Source organism: Pongo abelii, chromosome 8 (genome assembly GCF_028885655.2).
Source record: "Pongo abelii isolate AG06213 chromosome 8, NHGRI_mPonAbe1-v2.0_pri, whole genome shotgun sequence".
In the NCBI taxonomy this organism is placed as follows: domain Eukaryota; kingdom Metazoa; phylum Chordata; class Mammalia; order Primates; family Hominidae; genus Pongo; species Pongo abelii.
The window spans coordinates 128243554-128249553 of record NC_071993.2 but is presented as its reverse complement, the minus strand read 5'-3'; the positions used below and the strand labels follow the sequence as shown (position 1 = coordinate 128249553).

The following is a 6000-nucleotide window of genomic DNA, read 5'->3' as shown; positions in this document are numbered from 1 at the left end:
TCCAATTCAGCCTTCCCCCGGTGACCCAAGAATGAATACATTTCAAAACACAAAACTAACATTGTCAGAAAAATACAAATGTGGACAAAAGACAGTGAAGCACTTTATTTGTGTCCTGTGTCAGGGACTCACTTTATTTACAGATGGGCCTAATTATGCCTTTGTCTCTAAACTGCTGAATGAAGAATGGACAACCTATGTGTGTCTAGGAATATTTCCTGGCATCTCAATGCTGGATGTCATTTTGGACAATGCAAGTGGATATTTGGTTTTACTCGTGTGAGTGTTTTCCATACGCTTTTGGTGACAGAGCTTTATACCACATGAGGTGCTATGGCCAGGTAGGGAGGGCTTGTCACTGAGAGTCACCAAGTGGGGTGGAGCTTCTGCTGTGTCCCTTAGTGGTAGGTATCCAAGGGACACTTGCGTACCACTTGGGTCTCAGTTTCCTTCTCTGTAAAATGGGAGACAATAATCCTTACCTCATAGGGTCATTGTGAGGCTCAGATGAGGTCACGTGTGGAATTAGCAGAGCATCAGAGAAACGCTGGCCATTGCTATTATCAGGGGTCATTCGGTGGGTGCTGAGGACTGCAAAGGAAATAAAACATGGCTGGAAAAGCACCGAGTGAGGTGAGTGAGGTGAGCAAGTGCTCCGCAGGTGCACAGCCACCAGGAAACCTGTCAATTACTTGCCCCTTCCACCCTTTCCTTTACATTGGACTTCAGCATTTTCCTCGGTTTTCAAAATTATTTTCACTGATACAGACCAGATTTCCTTAGAATCCTTAATGTCCTAACACTTTTAAGACCCTATTCTAAAAATATATTTTGTATCCTGTGTTGCTACAGGCAATTATTTCTTTTCACTGGCTTGCTCATGTAGTATCAACTAGACTTTCTAAAACTTATCTGTAGTTTGTCTGTAGTGGTATTTTGTATGCTCTAACTGCTGGTTCAGCCCAAGGCCCCACATAGCTCCTGCGCCATGTCTCTGTTTAGCATGTTCATGTGAGATATGTCTATTTGGATGTGTGCTCATGCTCCTCACAGGTTTATATGGTTAAATCAACAAGGCAGGAGCTGTAGCATGTCTTTTGGAGAGGGCCTTATGCCGCTGTATTTTATAATGAAATATAATGGTCCAGGGTCACTTTTTAAATTCACCTACATAGCAAAGTATTCTTCTAACAAACAAAATGACAACAACAGCAATAACTAAAGTATCATAAGGCACAATTCAAGAATGTTAGAGCTGCCTGATTTCTGAATTTTTAGGTTTATAGGTTAAAGAATCAGGCCAAATTTGGTTATGGTTATGGTTTTTGGAAATAGGAGGGAAGGGAATTGATGGAGGGGAAGATAAAGGGAAGCAAAGGAGTAGGTTTTAGAGGGCAGCCTTAGAAATTATAAAGAGCCCTGGATGGAACCCTGTGCTTTGGGAGGTCTGCCCTCCCTGCCTCTTGGAGAGGGGGGTCCCAAGTCTAGAGTCAGGTCACAGGTCAAGGCTCCTGTGGACAGAGCTGGGGCTCCCTGCAAGCCTGTCTGTCCAGGAGAGGGGTTACAGCTTCTGGATATGAGCTCTTCCTGATCTCAGAAGGGTTCAGTTAAGGTTTCATACTCAGAGAATTCCCTGAGGTAAGCATCAAGTTTCTCCTCCCCTTTGGAATCTTAATGGAACCAGGAAGTCAGAGTCAGCAACAATGGGGTAGAAGAAATCTCACTAGTCCTTCCTGGGACACTTTCCATTAATGTTTTGACAATGTTAATGCAATGTCAATTTGGGCTAGAACCTTGGGCATGCTGCTTCTTGTGCAGTTTTGAGAATGGGAAGAGGCACAGGGGTTAAAGAACCAGATTTTACAGAAAAGTGCTTCCTTGGGAGGTGTTTTACCTATTTTGGGTCACTGGGACACCTTATAAGACATGTTTTTTTTTTCAAGTGTGTTAAGACACAAGCCCGGGTGTTTCCTAAATTCTTTAACTTATCCCTGGAAGAAAGCCTGTGTGTAATCTCTAGGATTTTCCAAAATGAATCCCTGTGCCCTGTGGATAAGCAGAGAACCAGGGAGTCAGCAGAATAAATTTAGCCTTTAATTCCTCTGTTGTAGAGTCAGCAATAGCCATGCACAACCTTGGGGCCAGTGGTGAGGGTATTCAAAAAATCTAATTTAGCACCACGGATACATTCCAAAGAGAGTGAACATGCCTGGGTTGTGTTTGTTTTTACAAAGAGAGCCCTGATTTTGTTAAAGAATGACAACTGAGGCATCTGCAACCTCCAAGGAACATTTTTGTGCCTTGTTCCAAGCAAAATTTTCCAGCAAATTTTAATATAATTTGTCCCCCTCCCATCCCAAATGAGAAAAACCTGCTTCCAGGATAAGAAGTCAAGTTTCAGCAAAGAATAATCTCTTTCTGCAACTCAATTATGAGTAATTGAGAAGTGGTTTTTGCATTGCCAACGCTCAGTGCGCTGCCATGTAGGGAACATTAGGCTTGGGAGGGGGAGTGTGGTCCTCATGTACCTGCAGCTGCATCCTCTTCTGGAGACAGCTCCACAGGCAACGTCTCTGCACGCAAATGTCGGCTGGCATTCTGGAGTGGCTTCTCATGCACGTAGGTATCAGGATCCCAACCATCTGCCAGGAAGAGAAAGCTTTCAGTCTCTTGGAACAGATGGATGGAGTACTGTAATGCATCATTGCCATTTCCAACTGGGCTTTTGCACACACACTTAGGTAAACTCATATCTTCTCAATTGAAAACACTATCGATTGTGACCATGGAGGAAAATGGAGAGGAGAGTTTACTCATCTCTTCAAAGCTTGAAATGAGACTAGATAATGCTTTAAGTTGGGGTAAAGATGGGCCCCATTTTCTCTTATGATAAAGAGCACTTTTGACAGAGTTCTGAAAGCTATATTATACTAAGGATAGTTAATGCTGGCTACTGTTCTGAGCACTTGTGTGCCTAATATTCTTTACTCCTTTTAATTTTATTATCTTGATTGAGTCTCAGATAGGCTCAAGTTTCTGCGGCTAGTAAACTGAGTCAGGGTTTCAATCTGGGCCTCCACTAAAAGCATTTTGCTAAGTCTGAATATACATTGGTGAGATGAGTACTAAGCACCACCAGACCATCAGTGGACCTTTGACACATCTGCTGATCTCTGAGTCCTTCTGTTTTATTAGGAGGATTGCACAGGGTCAAACCTAAGAGTCTGTCTGTTGGTAAGACGCATATCCACAGAGGCTTCCGAGACTTCTCGTTTCCATTTGGACCTTTAAGTGAGCCTGGATTTTCTTGGCTTCATTTGACACAGGTCCATTATCCAAACCCAGCACACCAGATTAGCCCAGTAGAACCAGGGCGGGTTACGCTTAACCAAGGCTGTGTTGGTTGACATGGGCTTCTCCAGTAGAAAAGTCACAACCTGGAAAATGTGCTCCTTTGTGCCATGTTTTCCCCATTTCCAACATTTGAATCATTTATTAAAGAAAGGAGCTGTTCTTTCCCTTGTTTTCCTAGGACATTATGTTCTTAAAAAATACAAAACGATGCAAAAGCCAAGATATTAGGCCCAGACCTGGTCACCCACAGGCTACCCCAGATAGAAGCCTGTGGTTCCCTCTACACCAGATGCCAAGTGTCCCAAATGTCATATGCGTAGAGTACACGAGAAAGAAATTTCCCACCTGAATTAACTGAGATGCAGTAACTTTGATTAATGAATGACATGAAATTTGTTGAGTGATTATGTAAACAATCCATGCATGTAACACACATTCAAAACATTTAAAAGAGCACTGAGTGAAAAGAATCCCTCAAAGTCTAGTAAACTGCCTCATTGGAGGCACACCAATGTGAAGGGTATTATTTTTCTATTTTAAAAAAATTCTTAAGTATTATTAACCAGTCTTGTTTTCAGTTATACTGAAGTAATTGGGATTAAACTCTTTGTAGAATCATCATCAAGGATTAACATTTGCTGTGGGGTGTTGAGATGGTATGCTAACCTCCAGCCAAAGATCTCCAGGCACTTCACGTCTATTGACATTTTTTGAACACCTACTGTGTTCCAGGCTCTGTGACCAAGCAGCCAACTTGGGTCGTCAATGAAGTCAAACAGGTGTCAATTTTTTTTTGGAAAATTGAGCAATAGGCAAAAATTCCACTTGGAAGCCAGACAAATTTGTTTGGAAGCCAAGAAAACTCTGAAAAGAAAGTGCAGTAAGAAAAAGTCCCACCAGACATCTAAACATACTGGAAAACCTCTGTTATCAAAACAGGTTGGTACAGGCATGTGAATAGGCAGACTGACAAAGCAAAGTAGAAGACCCAGAAATAGCCCGACTTGCACATGGAGACTTGTAGATGAGAAAGGTGGCATTGCAAATTGGTGGGGGAATGAACTTCTCTGCAAGGGGTGTTGGGATAAGTAGATAGCAACTGGAAAAAAGACAAAATCGGACCTGTTTCTCTGTATACTGGGTTAAATTCCAAGTAGATAAGAGATTTAAATGTAAAAACTGAAACTGTAAACATAAGAAAATATTGGCAAATGGCTTTCTATCCTTGGAGATTGTGAAGCTTTCTGAATTACGGCTCAAATCCAGACATGGTAAGGGAAAAGATTGAAAAATTTGGTTGTATTGAAATAAAAAAAACTTCGTATGACAAAAAAATCAACAACAACAAAAAGTAAAAACCACCATGAGTAAGATAAGACAAATGACAAACTAGGAAAAACAATATTCACAGCTTATATTAGAGACAAATTGTTAGTAGCCCTAATGTATTTGAAAAAGCTCCTTAAAATGGAGGAGAAAAACTACAACAATTCTGTAGAAAAATAAACTAAGGATAGTATATTTATTGATGTTCAAATATTTGCCCCCTTAGGGCAAATCTTTCTGTAGAAAAATGGGTTAGAAATATAAGCAAATAATTGACAGAAGAAGAAAATCCAAATGTCTCTCTCTCTCTTTTTTTTTTTTTTTTTTTTTTTTGAGATGGAGTCTCACTCTGTCACCCAGGCTAGAGTGCAGTGGTGCGATCTCAGCTCACTGCAACCTCCACCTCCCAGGTTCAAGCAATTCTCCTGCCTCAGCCTTCTGAGTAGGTGGGCTTATAGGCACCCACCACCACGCCCAGCTAATTTTTGTATTTTTAGTAGAGATGGGCTTTCACCATGTTGGTCAGGCTGGTCTCGAATTCCTGACCTCAAGTGATTTGCCTGCCTCGGCCTCCCAAGGTGCTGGGATTACAGGCGTGAGCCACCATGCCTGGCCATCTCTCTTAAGAGTATGAAAAGATAATCAACTTCATTAATAATAAGATAAATGTAAAATAAAAACTGTACCAACGTACCATTTCTCACCTATCGGATGTCAAAACCCCAAAGGTTGACAACATGTTCTATTGGCAGACCTATGGGGAAACAGGCCCTCTCATTCAATTCTGGGAGGAATATGAAATGGGATAATCCCAGGGAGGAGACTGGCACTATCTAGCAAAACCACATGGGCATTTACCCTATGACCCAGCAATGCCACTTCTAGGAATTGCCAAGATACCTTGGCAAAAATATGAAAAGACAGATACACAGACTATTCATCACAGCACTTTTTATAAGAGCAGATGACTGAAAACAACCCAAATGTCCACCAGTAAGGAACAGGTTAAATAAACTATAGGACAGCTACAGGATTAAGTATGTACTATGCAGCTATGAAAAGAAATGAGGATGAACCCTGTGATAGCTGTGGAGTGACTTCCAAGGCATGTTAAGTGAATCCAAGGCAGAAAAAAGAATGGTCTGCTGTTATTTATCAAAGAAAGGGAATATATATGTGTGTGTGTGTATGATTATATATACATACATATATGCACACATATATAATCTCATGTATATAATCACATACATGATATATATATTATATACACACATAAATATATAATCACATATATGATTTGCTTATATTAAAAAGGAAGAA

The 6000-nt window shown here is 40.9% G+C and overlaps 1 long non-coding RNA gene across 1 annotated transcript in view; it reads left to right on the top strand.

Moving 5' to 3' along the window:
• The first annotated feature begins 552 nt into the window (after positions 1-552).
• The window catches only part of LOC129048374 (uncharacterized), a 73881-nt gene continuing 68433 nt past the window's right edge, over positions 553-6000 (top strand). The window contains exon 1 of the long non-coding RNA XR_008510673.1: positions 553-633. This is a non-coding gene — a long non-coding RNA (uncharacterized LOC129048374). The remainder of the gene's footprint in view (positions 634-6000) is intronic.